Source organism: Sylvia atricapilla, chromosome 2 (genome assembly GCF_009819655.1).
Source record: "Sylvia atricapilla isolate bSylAtr1 chromosome 2, bSylAtr1.pri, whole genome shotgun sequence".
In the NCBI taxonomy this organism is placed as follows: domain Eukaryota; kingdom Metazoa; phylum Chordata; class Aves; order Passeriformes; family Sylviidae; genus Sylvia; species Sylvia atricapilla.
In genome coordinates, this window is record NC_089141.1 from 92,559,773 (window position 1) to 92,573,928 (window position 14,156).

Sequence of the window (14,156 nt, forward strand, 5' to 3'; positions counted from 1 at the left end):
TATTTCTTGTTTCTTCCTATTTTGTTTATCTATTTATTTCCATTTCATGTCTTTATTTCCATTTATCTATTTATTTATTTCCATTGTATTTATTTATTTCCATTTTATTTCTTTCTTTACTTCCATTGCATTTATTTATTGCCATTTTATTTCTTTGTTTCCATTTTACTCCTTCATTTCCATTTTATTTCTTTATTCTTTCTTTCTTTCTTTCTTTCTTTCTTTCTTTCTTTCTTTCTTTCTTTCTTTCTTTCTTTCTTTCTTTTTTCTTTCTTTCTTTCTTTCTTTCTTTCTTTCTTTCTTTCTTTCTTTCTTTCTTTCTTTCTTTCTTTCTTTCTTTCTATAATTTCTTTATTTTTATTTTATTTCTTTATTTCCAATTGGGTGGGGTTTTTTGTTTTTTTTTTTAGTAACAGAATTTTCAGGGAGTTTCCTCTTTTTTTTTTTTTGTTTACGGTGTTTTGAAAAGAGTCAAAGGTTTGTGGTCAGCAGAGGAAAAGGCAGAAAAATGGCAGGGGAAGAAAAAAAAAGGAATACCAAGAAGTTGTGGGGAAAGGAAAGGTCTCAAAAATCCAGATAAACACCTAAATATGATTCACTGTAGCAGCCCTCATAAATCTTCTGAATACTGGAAATTTTTGGAATATTTTAAAATTAAAACCAGTGGCTGCCAGGATGGGTTATTCCCTGGAATCAGACACAATCAGAGGTGGTTTCCACTGGGAAAACAAAAAACTTCCCACCTCAGTGACCTTTTTCCTCCTTTTTTTTCTCTCCTAATACGTGGCAAATTCCAGAGTCCCACTCCAGATTTTCCACCACTTTTCACTGTCTCAATATCTGCACTGGGATCGGTGGGATTGTTCACAAGTGGGATAAAATTATAAAGGATTTCCCCTGTTATTTTTCCTGGATTTTGGCACTCTGATACGACTCTCCTGATGTTATAACGAGCTCTTGCCCTGCTGTTTATTTTTTCGGGTGTATTTTGGGATATTTTGGAAAGGAATTAATCCTTTCCCTGTTAAAGGGAAAAAACAGGAATTGAAATATATTTTTAGTTAGAAGATACTTGAGAACGAGGAGTAATGCAGGGAATTTAGTCCTAAAAATTGCAATCATGGAATCATGGGATGGTTTGGGGTGGAAGGGATTTTAAGGATCATCTAAGGGCCCTCATTTTAAGATCTCTGCCAAGGCCAGGGACACCATCCATTGTCCTATGTGCTCCAAATCCCATCCAACCTGGCCTTGGGCACTTCCAGGGATGCAGGGGCAGCCACAGCTTCTCTGGGAATTCCATTCCAAGGCCTCCTCACCCTCCCAGGGAACAATTCCTGCCCAAAATCCCATCCATGATTCCATTTGCCACAAACGCCATGATGGACCCTGTCAGGGCAATGGCTGAGAGAAAAACTCCATCGCAAACTACATCCCTCTTTTGAATCCAAAGGAATTTGTTTGGGTTTGAGAAGATCTGGATTTTATGACCTTGAACCCAAAGACAAAATTCCATTCCAGGGCCTCCCCACTCTCCCAGAGAAGAATTCCTTCCTCAAAATCCCATCTAATCAACCTCTTTTTGGCAGTTTGAAGCCAAGGCTCTGAGCAGGGAAAAGGTGCAGATAATCAGGAGCTCATCAGCTCTTCTTCACTTTCCCCTCTTGTGCCACTTTTAGGGCACTTAATGAACCCTCACTGATTAATTAATTAATTAAATTAATTAAAAACCTCACTGGAGTATTAGAAACCTTCCTCTTACCCAGGCAGGAAGAGAAGAAGGAAGTCTCTGGATTGGTGGGATTGTTGTGAAGTTTCCCTCTGAAAAACCTGGGACAGTGGAAGGTTCCCTGCCCCTGGCAGGAGGTGGAATTGGGTGAGTTTAAGGTTTCTTCCAACCCAACCCATTCTGGGATTCCATAAAAATCTACCTTGGTGTCCAGCCAGCAGAGAGAAGAACAACTCCGAAGGTTCTCCCAAAATGTGGGGTACAAAGTAGGCAGGATTTGTTGTAAAATGCTGGGATTGTGTCTATTAATTTGCTTTTATTTCTTTGTATGAAGTAGGAAATTCCCTTATTCCCTTTCAAGCCAGAGAACGAATTTTCGGTAAAGCTGAACTCAAATTTTTGGAAAAAAAAGCCCTCACAAAACACAACTGCAGCTCACACAGACATGCAAAATAAAAGATATTCCATCCTTTTAGCTCCATTTTCCTTTTGTCCAGACATTTCTGTGGCCTTCAGCAGAAATCCAGCTGTGCTACGGGAGGCGCATTAAAGGCTAATTAAATCAAATATTCCAATTATCTCCATCAAAGCTGCAGAGAAGTGATCAACACCAGATTTCCACCTGTGTTACTTAAAACTTGGCGCATTTCTGTGCCGTTGGGTACTGCTGCATAATGCACACAATTTCTGTGGGATTGAAATCTCATCCCAAGGACAATGACATCATAGTATAGGGGAAAAAAACCCCCTCAAATAGCAATTCCAGAGGGTAGGAGTTATCCAGTTATGGCTTGATAGCATGGCCTGGACAATAGCCCTGGAATTGTGTAAGTTGAGGAATATGTGAGAAAGCTCAGCATGCTAAAAAAAATTCATTATATATTTATATATTTATATTTTATTATATTATATATATATTTATAAATATATTTACATATTTATATATCTATAAATAAATATTCTATATAAAATATAAATATCCATATATTTTATATATTATATGTATATATTCCTAGATTTTATCTAAATATGATTGTGTGTTTTATATATTATATTTTGTCTGTTGAGAAATTTATTTATATATTAATATATATATAGATATATGGATTTATTGATAGAGCTGTATGTTTTTATAAATATATATTTGTACACTTTTTATATTTATATGATTTAGAATATGAATACTGTTTCTAATTTTTTTTAAAAAAACTCAGCTTTATCTGCTCAGTTTCCATCCTTAGGCACTGCTGCCCATAGGTCACAGGTGGGAACAGCATTCCTGAGAATGCAGCTGTGGGTTTTTCCAGGTTTGTGCTCACTGCTATGTGAGCAGAGCATTTATTTGGGTGTCCCCCCTTTACTGGGGACAGGAAGCTGAGCGGGGCAGGGCCAGCAGGCGAGGATGGGGCCATCCACAGGCACCGGCACAATCTTGTAATTACAATATATTGTGTGTTCATGTTGCTATATTATTGTTTGCAATGTAAATATAAAAAATGCAATAAATACAAATTATTTTGAAATTTAATTTATTCTTTAGATCTCTTCTTCATTTATAGATTTTTAACTACTCCTATACACCTTCTTCTGACTACGCTTCTTCTTTTCTTCAATGTATTTTAAAATGCAAATTCTTATCAATCTTCTTCTTCTATGCGTATTTAAATTCGCGTTTCTATTCCTATTACTCTTCTATATTTTAAAATTCTTACTCTTACTCTTATTCCTCTTCTTCTTCTACTTCTGGTTACTTTTAAAATTCTTATTCTTATTGCTATTCTTCTATGCATTTTAAAGGAATTCCTCATCATCTTCTTCTACTTCTTCATCTTCGTCATCATCTTCTTCTTTTTCTTCATCCTCATCTTCTTCATCCTCGTCGTCCTCATCTTCATCGTTGTCATCCTCATCGTCTTTGTTGTCCTCGTCTTCGTCATTGTCCTCCTCATTGTCCTTGTTGTCTCTGTCATCTTCGTTGTCCTCATCCTCATTGTTATTGCCATCGTCCTCATCTTCGTCGTCATCAGCTTCACTGTCCTTGTCTTCGTCATCGTCTTCCTCATTGTCCTCGCCATCCTCATCGTCTTTGTCCTCGTTGTCTTTGTCCTCCTCCTCCTCATCGCCCTTGTTGTCTTTTACCGTTGTCCTCGTCGTCCACATCTTGTCTTCTTTGTATTCATTGTCTTCTTCATCTCCTTTGTTTTCTTCATCATCTTCTTCCTCTTCTTCGTTGTCTTTGTCTTCCTCTTCCTGTTTGTGTCCCAACTCCCAGGAGTTTTGGCAGTGCCGTGCGAGCCGCGGTCCTGCAGGGAGGGAGGCTCTGGGAGCAATCCCTGCTCTCGGTGCCCTGACCGTCACTCCTCGGGCCGTGGCCTCAGGCAGGGACACAGGAACAGCCCCTGCAGCGCCCGCAGCGCCCGCCTGAAGCGGGAGGGACGTTTCCTGGGGGCAGCCGGCTGCCCGCGGAAGGCCTGGGCTCCCAGCTGGGCAGGCCGGGGGCTGGGGGGGCTGTGTGGGGCAGGAGACAGGCTCCCTTCCCGCTGGCCTCTGACTGCAGCAGTCCAGCGTTCCCAGGCACCTCGTGTCTCCTGACGCTGCCTCTGTGCCTGCAGCTCCAGGAGAGCCTTGCTCAGGGCCCCGCTGGTCACGCTGGGGTTGACATACCCCTGAGCCTGGCTGCTGGCTGGAGTATTGAACAGCGCACGCAGCGAGCTCGGTGTCCCTGGGGTTGTCCTCTCCCCACTGAGGACAGAAGGAGCTGCTGCCTTTTTGCCCCTCAGAGCGAGAGGTTTAAGGGGCTCCTCCTCCTCAGCAGCTCTGGTGGGGGCAGCAGCTGCCAGCTCGGTGCCCAAGGGACTCCACAGCGCAGGAGAGGCGCCCACATACCTGGAACAGCTGGGCCCCTCCAGGGGATCCTCGTCACCCACCAGGCCCGAGGGTCTCTGCCAGATGTTGTCCTCGATGGCAGCTTCCCCTCGGGACACGTCCTGGGTTCCACGGTGCTTCCCTTTGGAAAGCACCTTGTCATGGGAGGCAAAGGGTGACATGGCCTTCACCAGCATTTGCCATTTTGCCTCCACGTTGTGCTGGCGCCGTTTCCGTTGCACCCTTGGTGGGTGTCTGGCAGCTGCATTCTCCTCTTCCTCAGCACCATACACATTGGGGAAATTGGCTTCCAGCCAATCCAGCACCTTCTGATGCCTCGACATTTGTGGCAGATCTGGAAAATCAAGTGGAGAGCCGGAATCCCTCTCCATGCCACCGAGCACGGCCATCCTTGTCAGCTGTATGTCATAATCCCAACGGGAGAGCTCTTCATCCTCATGTTCTTCCCATTGGGAGAGCTCTTCATCCTCGTGCTCTTCCCCTTGTGACATCTCTTTGTCCTCATCCTCTTCCCAGTGGGAGAGCTGTTTGATGTCATCTTGTTCCCACTGGGACATGTCTTCCACGTTGCCATCTTCCCCAAACCTCAGCTGTGTATCAAGTTTCCTGTCTTCTGGGGAAAGCTCCTTGTCCTCATTTGTATCCCCTTGGGACGACTCCTTGTCACTGTTGTTTTCCCCTGGGAAGAGCTTGATGGCCTCTCCCAGTTCAGACAGCTCCCAGTCACTGGTGCTGCCCTCTGGACCAACCTCGCTGACTTCTTCCACTTTGGACAGTTCCTCATCTCTTGGGCTGTCCCCTGAAATGGCCAGGATGGCCTCTTGCACTGGGGACAGCTCCTCTTCAATTGTGCTGTCCGCTGAAGTGACTTTGATGCCATCTTGCACTTTGGAAAGCTCCTCATCTGTCAGGCTGTGCTCTGAAACATCCATGACATCCTCAGCCACTGGGGACAGCTCTTCTTCATGTGTGCTGTCCCCTGAAATGACGTCGATGTCCTCTTCCACTGAGGACAGCTCATCATAACTCAGGCTGTCCCCTGGAATGACCTCTAGGGGCTCTTCCACAGAGGACAGCTCTGGTTCACTTGTGCTGTCCCGTGCAGCCACCTCGATGGCCTCTGGAGCTGGGGACAGCTTCTTGTCACTCCTACTGTCCCCTGAAACAACCTCGATGGCCTTGTGCACTGGGGCCAGCTCCTGGTCACTTCTGCTGGCCCCTGAAGTGACCGCAATGGCCTCTTCAACAGGGGACATCTCTGGCTCGCTGTTGCTGTCCCCAGGAGAGAGCTCAATGGCCTCTTCTACTTGGGACGACTCCAGGTCACTGCTGCTGTCCCCTTGGAAGAGCTGGGAAGAGCTTTTCACTGCTGCCACTTCCTTGAGGTCAGGCTCCATAGCACGAGCCCCCGAGGGGATGGGTGGCAGAGGCAGCAGCTGCCAGCTCGGGGACACAGGGGCTGTGCCCTCCTGGGCCACCCTGAGCGGGGGCAGGAGCACCCTGGGCACGGGGCTGGAGGGCTGCCCAGGACAGGGGCTGCAGGGCTGCGGCCCCTTCTCCCCTGCGCTCCCTAGCTCACTGCCCCGGCTCTCAGTGTCCCTGGGGCTCACCAGGCAGGGCAGAGGTGTAAGCCCTCGCAGTGGTGTCAGCGGTGGCAGTGGTGACAGTGATGGCAGCCTGTCCCCATGGAGGGACAGGGCCTGGCTCCGGCTGCCCTGCGGCGCTGCCTGCGGCTGCCCGACCTGCACCTCTGGGAGTCTGAGGTGTTCGACCGTTTTAGGTCTCACCTTTGGCTGCCGAGGTGCAGTGGTGGGAGCCTGAGGGGCACGGAGGAGCAGGATGAGGAGGAGGAGGCGTGGGATGGAGACGACTCCCTTGGCAGGGCAAAGATCCTGGCCCTCTCCATCCACTGGCCTCTCCTACCTGCCTCATCGCTCCCTCTTGGCCTCCTCCGCAGGCTCAGCAGCGGCCTCTGCGCGGGCTGGGAGTTGGGGTTCTCCTTATCCTTGTCCATTTTTTAAATAATTTCTGTCGTCCACTAGCGCAGACGGACCCAGGGAGCAGCTTCCTCCTGAGAGTGTGGCTCTCCTGGGACTGGGCTCCCCAGGGCTCTGCGTCCCTTAGATACCCCCAGAGCCAGGGCAGGGCTCCCTGATGTCACAAGGGGCTCTGGCCACCACCATGTCCCGCATCACAAAGGGCCCCGACACCGAGTGCCCCTGTCACAATGGGCCACCCCCGGCCCCCATCCCCAGCGGAGCAGGCAGGAGCTGGCATGGAGCAGAGCCTGCACTTGTGGCCTGGTGGCCCCTGCTGTGCCCAGAGCCCTGAGGGGCTTTGGCTACGCTCCCACACGGCAGCCCCAGCCCCGCGGGGCACAGCCCTGGGTTTGCTGGCTGCGCTGCCCAGGCCACGAGGAATTGGCCACACGGACGTGCCAGGGACTCGTGGCCAGTGGCTCCAGGAGCCGCGGGAGGCCGGGGACCAGGGCTGTCCCTCAGGGCTCTGCCCGGCCCCGGGGCTCCTCACCGCCTTCAGCGACGACACCCGGGGCCACCGAGCGCAGCCTGGGTGCCTTTGCTGGGGACAGGAAGCTGAGCGGGGCAGGGCCAGCAGGCGAGAATGGGGCCATCCACAGGCACCGGCACAATCTTGTAATTACAATATATTGTGTGTTCATGTTGCTATATTATTGTTTGCAATGTAAATATAAAAAATGCAATAAATACAAATTATTTTGAAATTTAATTTATTCTTTAGATCTCTTCTTCATTTATAGATTTTTAACTACTCCTATACACCTTCTTCTGACTACGCTTCTTCTTTTCTTCAATGTATTTTAAAATGCAAATTCTTATCAATCTTCTTCTTCTATGCGTATTTAAATTCGCGTTTCTATTCCTATTACTCTTCTATATTTTAAAATTCTTACTCTTACTCTTATTCCTCTTCTTCTTCTACTTCTGGTTACTTTTAAAATTCTTATTCTTATTGCTATTCTTCTATGCATTTTAAAGGAATTCCTCATCATCTTCTTCTACTTCTTCATCTTCGTCATCATCTTCTTCTTTTTCTTCATCCTCATCTTCTTCATCCTCGTCGTCCTCATCTTCATCGTTGTCATCCTCATCGTCTTTGTTGTCCTCGTCTTTGTCATTGTCCTCCTCATTGTCCTTGTTGTCTCTGTCATCTTCGTTGTCCTCATCCTCATTGTTATTGCCATCGTCCTCATCTTCGTCGTCATCAGCTTCACTGTCCTTGTCTTCGTCATCGTCTTCCTCATTGTCCTCGCCATCCTCATCGTCTTTGTCCTCGTTGTCTTTGTCCTCCTCCTCCTCATCGCCCTTGTTGTCTTTTACCGTTGTCCTCGTCGTCCACATCTTGTCTTCTTTGTATTCATTGTCTTCTTCATCTCCTTTGTTTTCTTCATCATCTTCTTCCTCTTCTTCGTTGTCTTTGTCTTCCTCTTCCTGTTTGTGTCCCAACTCCCAGGAGTTTTGGCAGTGCCGTGCGAGCCGCGGTCCTGCAGGGAGGGAGGCTCTGGGAGCAATCCCTGCTCTCGGTGCCCTGACCGTCACTCCTCGGGCCGTGGCCTCAGGCAGGGACACAGGAACAGCCCCTGCAGCGCCCGCAGCGCCCGCCTGAAGCGGGAGGGACGTTTCCTGGGGGCAGCCGGCTGCCCGCGGAAGGCCTGGGCTCCCAGCTGGGCAGGCCGGGGGCTGGGGGGGCTGTGTGGGGCAGGAGACAGGCTCCCTTCCCGCTGGCCTCTGACTGCAGCAGTCCAGCGTTCCCAGGCACCTCGTGTCTCCTGACGCTGCCTCTGTGCCTGCAGCTCCAGGAGAGCCTTGCTCAGGGCCCCGCTGGTCACGCTGGGGTTGACATACCCCTGAGCCTGGCTGCTGGCTGGAGTATTGAACAGCGCACGCAGCGAGCTCGGTGTCCCTGGGGTTGTCCTCTCCCCACTGAGGACAGAAGGAGCTGCTGCCTTTTTGCCCCTCAGAGCGAGAGGTTTAAGGGGCTCCTCCTCCTCAGCAGCTCTGGTGGGGGCAGCAGCTGCCAGCTCGGTGCCCAAGGGACTCCACAGCGCAGGAGAGGCGCCCACATACCTGGAACAGCTGGGCCCCTCCAGGGGATCCTCGTCACCCACCAGGCCCGAGGGTCTCTGCCAGATGTTGTCCTCGATGGCAGCTTCCCCTCGGGACACGTCCTGGGTTCCACGGTGCTTCCCTTTGGAAAGCACCTTGTCATGGGAGGCAAAGGGTGACATGGCCTTCACCAGCATTTGCCATTTTGCCTCCACGTTGTGCTGGCGCCGTTTCCGTTGCACCCTTGGTGGGTGTCTGGCAGCTGCATTCTCCTCTTCCTCAGCACCATACACATTGGGGAAATTGGCTTCCAGCCAATCCAGCACCTTCTGATGCCTCGACATTTGTGGCAGATCTGGAAAATCAAGTGGAGAGCCGGAATCCCTCTCCATGCCACCGAGCACGGCCATCCTTGTCAGCTGTATGTCATAATCCCAACGGGAGAGCTCTTCATCCTCATGTTCTTCCCATTGGGAGAGCTCTTCATCCTCGTGCTCTTCCCCTTGTGACATCTCTTTGTCCTCATCCTCTTCCCAGTGGGAGAGCTGTTTGATGTCATCTTGTTCCCACTGGGACATGTCTTCCACGTTGCCATCTTCCCCAAACCTCAGCTGTGTATCAAGTTTCCTGTCTTCTGGGGAAAGCTCCTTGTCCTCATTTGTATCCCCTTGGGACGACTCCTTGTCACTGTTGTTTTCCCCTGGGAAGAGCTTGATGGCCTCTCCCAGTTCAGACAGCTCCCAGTCACTGGTGCTGCCCTCTGGACCAACCTCGCTGACTTCTTCCACTTTGGACAGTTCCTCATCTCTTGGGCTGTCCCCTGAAATGGCCAGGATGGCCTCTTGCACTGGGGACAGCTCCTCTTCAATTGTGCTGTCCGCTGAAGTGACTTTGATGCCATCTTGCACTTTGGAAAGCTCCTCATCTGTCAGGCTGTGCTCTGAAACATCCATGACATCCTCAGCCACTGGGGACAGCTCTTCTTCATGTGTGCTGTCCCCTGAAATGACGTCGATGTCCTCTTCCACTGAGGACAGCTCATCATAACTCAGGCTGTCCCCTGGAATGACCTCTAGGGGCTCTTCCACAGAGGACAGCTCTGGTTCACTTGTGCTGTCCCGTGCAGCCACCTCGATGGCCTCTGGAGCTGGGGACAGCTTCTTGTCACTCCTACTGTCCCCTGAAACAACCTCGATGGCCTTGTGCACTGGGGCCAGCTCCTGGTCACTTCTGCTGGCCCCTGAAGTGACCGCAATGGCCTCTTCAACAGGGGACATCTCTGGCTCGCTGTTGCTGTCCCCAGGAGAGAGCTCAATGGCCTCTTCTACTTGGGACGACTCCAGGTCACTGCTGCTGTCCCCTTGGAAGAGCTGGGAAGAGCTTTTCACTGCTGCCACTTCCTTGAGGTCAGGCTCCATAGCACGAGCCCCCGAGGGGATGGGTGGCAGAGGCAGCAGCTGCCAGCTCGGGGACACAGGGGCTGTGCCCTCCTGGGCCACCCTGAGCGGGGGCAGGAGCACCCTGGGCACGGGGCTGGAGGGCTGCCCAGGACAGGGGCTGCAGGGCTGCGGCCCCTTCTCCCCTGCGCTCCCTAGCTCACTGCCCCGGCTCTCAGTGTCCCTGGGGCTCACCAGGCAGGGCAGAGGTGTAAGCCCTCGCAGTGGTGTCAGCGGTGGCAGTGGTGACAGTGATGGCAGCCTGTCCCCATGGAGGGACAGGGCCTGGCTCCGGCTGCCCTGCGGCGCTGCCTGCGGCTGCCCGACCTGCACCTCTGGGAGTCTGAGGTGTTCGACCGTTTTAGGTCTCACCTTTGGCTGCCCGAGGTGCAGTGGTGGGAGCCTGAGGGGCACGGAGGAGCAGGATGAGGAGGAGGAGGCGTGGGATGGAGACGACTCCCTTGGCAGGGCAAAGATCCTGGCCCTCTCCATCCACTGGCCTCTCCTACCTGCCTCATCGCTCCCTCTTGGCCTCCTCCGCAGGCTCAGCAGCGGCCTCTGCGCAGGCTGGGAGTTGGGGTTCTCCTTATCCTTGTCCATTTTTTAAATAATTTCTGTCGTCCACTAGCGCAGACGGACCCAGGGAGCAGCTTCCTCCTGAGAGTGTGGCTCTCCTGGGACTGGGCTCCCCAGGGCTCTGCGTCCCTTAGATACCCCCAGAGCCAGGGCAGGGCTCCCTGATGTCACAAGGGGCTCTGGCCACCACCATGTCCCGCATCACAAAGGGCCCCGACACCGAGTGCCCCTGTCACAATGGGCCACCCCCGGCCCCCATCCCCAGCGGAGCAGGCAGGAGCTGGCATGGAGCAGAGCCTGCACTTGTGGCCTGGTGGCCCCTGCTGTGCCCAGAGCCCTGAGGGGCTTTGGCTACGCTCCCACACGGCAGCCCCAGCCCCGCGGGGCACAGCCCTGGGTTTGCTGGCTGCGCTGCCCAGGCCACGAGGAATTGGCCGCACGGACGTGCCAGGGACTCGTGGCCAGTGGCTCCAGGAGCCACGGGAGGCCGGGGACCAGGGCTGTCCCTCAGGGCTCTGCCCGGCCCCGGGGCTCCTCACCGCCTTCAGCGACGACACCCGGGGCCACCGAGCGCAGCCTGGGTGCCTTTGCTGGGGACAGGAAGCTGAGCGGGGCAGGGCCAGCAGGCGAGGATGGGGCCATCCACAGGCACCGGCACAATCTTGTAATTACAATATATTGTGTGTTCATGTTGCTATATTATTGTTTGCAATGTAAATATAAAAAATGCAATAAATACAAATTATTTTGAAATTTAATTTATTCTTTAGATCTCTTCTTCATTTATAGATTTTTAACTACTCCTATACACCTTCTTCTGACTACGCTTCTTCTTTTCTTCAATGTATTTTAAAATGCAAATTCTTATCAATCTTCTTCTTCTATGCGTATTTAAATTCGCGTTTCTATTCCTATTACTCTTCTATATTTTAAAATTCTTACTCATACTCTTATTCCTCTTCTTCTTCTACTTCTGGTTACTTTTAAAATTCTTATTCTTATTGCTATTCTTCTATGCATTTTAAAGGAATTCCTCATCATCTTCTTCTACTTCTTCATCTTCGTCATCATCTTCTTTTTCTTCATCCTCATCTTCTTCATCCTCGTCGTCCTCATCTTCATCGTTGTCATCCTCATCGTCTTTGTTGTCCTCGTCTTCGTCATTGTCCTCCTCATTGTCCTTGTTGTCTCTGTCATCTTCGTTGTCCTCATCCTCATTGTTATTGCCATCGTCCTCATCTTCGTCGTCATCAGCTTCACTGTCCTTGTCTTCGTCATCGTCTTCCTCATTGTCCTCGCCATCCTCATCGTCTTTGTCCTCGTTGTCTTTGTCCTCCTCCTCCTCATCGCCCTTGTTGTCTTTTACCGTTGTCCTCGTCGTCCACATCTTGTCTTCTTTGTATTCATTGTCTTCTTCATCTCCTTTGTTTTCTTCATCATCTTCTTCCTCTTCTTCGTTGTCTTTGTCTTCCTCTTCCTGTTTGTGTCCCAACTCCCAGGAGTTTTGGCAGTGCCGTGCGAGCCGCGGTCCTGCAGGGAGGGAGGCTCTGGGAGCAATCCCTGCTCTCGGTGCCCTGACCGTCACTCCTCGGGCCGTGGCCTCAGGCAGGGACACAGGAACAGCCCCTGCAGCGCCCGCAGCGCCCGCCTGAAGCGGGAGGGACGTTTCCTGGGGGCAGCCGGCTGCCCGCGGAAGGCCTGGGCTCCCAGCTGGGCAGGCCGGGGGCTGGGGGGGCTGTGTGGGGCAGGAGACAGGCTCCCTTCCCGCTGGCCTCTGACTGCAGCAGTCCAGCGTTCCCAGGCACCTCGTGTCTCCTGACGCTGCCTCTGTGCCTGCAGCTCCAGGAGAGCCTTGCTCAGGGCCCCGCTGGTCACGCTGGGGTTGACATACCCCTGAGCCTGGCTGCTGGCTGGAGTATTGAACAGCGCACGCAGCGAGCTCGGTGTCCCTGGGGTTGTCCTCTCCCCACTGAGGACAGAAGGAGCTGCTGCCTTTTTGCCCCTCAGAGCGAGAGGTTTAAGGGGCTCCTCCTCCTCAGCAGCTCTGGTGGGGGCAGCAGCTGCCAGCTCGGTGCCCAAGGGACTCCACAGCGCAGGAGAGGCGCCCACATACCTGGAACAGCTGGGCCCCTCCAGGGGATCCTCGTCACCCACCAGGCCCGAGGGTCTCTGCCAGATGTTGTCCTCGATGGCAGCTTCCCCTCGGGACACGTCCTGGGTTCCACGGTGCTTCCCTTTGGAAAGCACCTTGTCATGGGAGGCAAAGGGTGACATGGCCTTCACCAGCATTTGCCATTTTGCCTCCACGTTGTGCTGGCGCCGTTTCCGTTGCACCCTTGGTGGGTGTCTGGCAGCTGCATTCTCCTCTTCCTCAGCACCATACACATTGGGGAAATTGGCTTCCAGCCAATCCAGCACCTTCTGATGCCTCGACATTTGTGGCAGATCTGGAAAATCAAGTGGAGAGCCGGAATCCCTCTCCATGCCACCGAGCACGGCCATCCTTGTCAGCTGTATGTCATAATCCCAACGGGAGAGCTCTTCATCCTCATGTTCTTCCCATTGGGAGAGCTCTTCATCCTCGTGCTCTTCCCCTTGTGACATCTCTTTGTCCTCATCCTCTTCCCAGTGGGAGAGCTGTTTGATGTCATCTTGTTCCCACTGGGACATGTCTTCCACGTTGCAATCTTCCCCAAACCTCAGCTGTGTATCAAGTTTCCTGTCTTCTGGGGAAAGCTCCTTGTCCTCATTTGTATCCCCTTGGGACGACTCCTTGTCACTGTTGTTTTCCCCTGGGAAGAGCTTGATGGCCTCTCCCAGTTCAGACAGCTCCCAGTCACTGGTGCTGCCCTCTGGACCAACCTCGCTGACTTCTTCCACTTTGGACAGTTCCTCATCTCTTGGGCTGTCCCCTGAAATGGCCAGGATGGCCTCTTGCACTGGGGACAGCTCCTCTTCAATTGTGCTGTCCGCTGAAGTGACTTTGATGCCATCTTGCACTTTGGAAAGCTCCTCATCTGTCGGGCTGTGCTCTGAAACATCCATGACATCCTCAGCCACTGGGGACAGCTCTTCTTCATGTGTGCTGTCCCCTGAAATGACGTCGATGTCCTCTTCCACTGAGGACAGCTCATCATAACTCAGGCTGTCCCCTGGAATGACCTCTAGGGGCTCTTCCACAGAGGACAGCTCTGGTTCACTTGTGCTGTCCCGTGCAGCCACCTCGATGGCCTCTGGAGCTGGGGACAGCTTCTTGTCACTCCTACTGTCCCCTGAAACAACCTCGATGGCCTTGTGCACTGGGGCCAGCTCCTGGTCACTTCTGCTGGCCCCTGAAGTGACCGCAATGGCCTCTTCAACAGGGGACATCTCTGGCTCGCTGTTGCTGTCCCCAGGAGAGAGCTCAATGGCCTCTTCTACTTGGGACGACTCCAGGTCACTGCT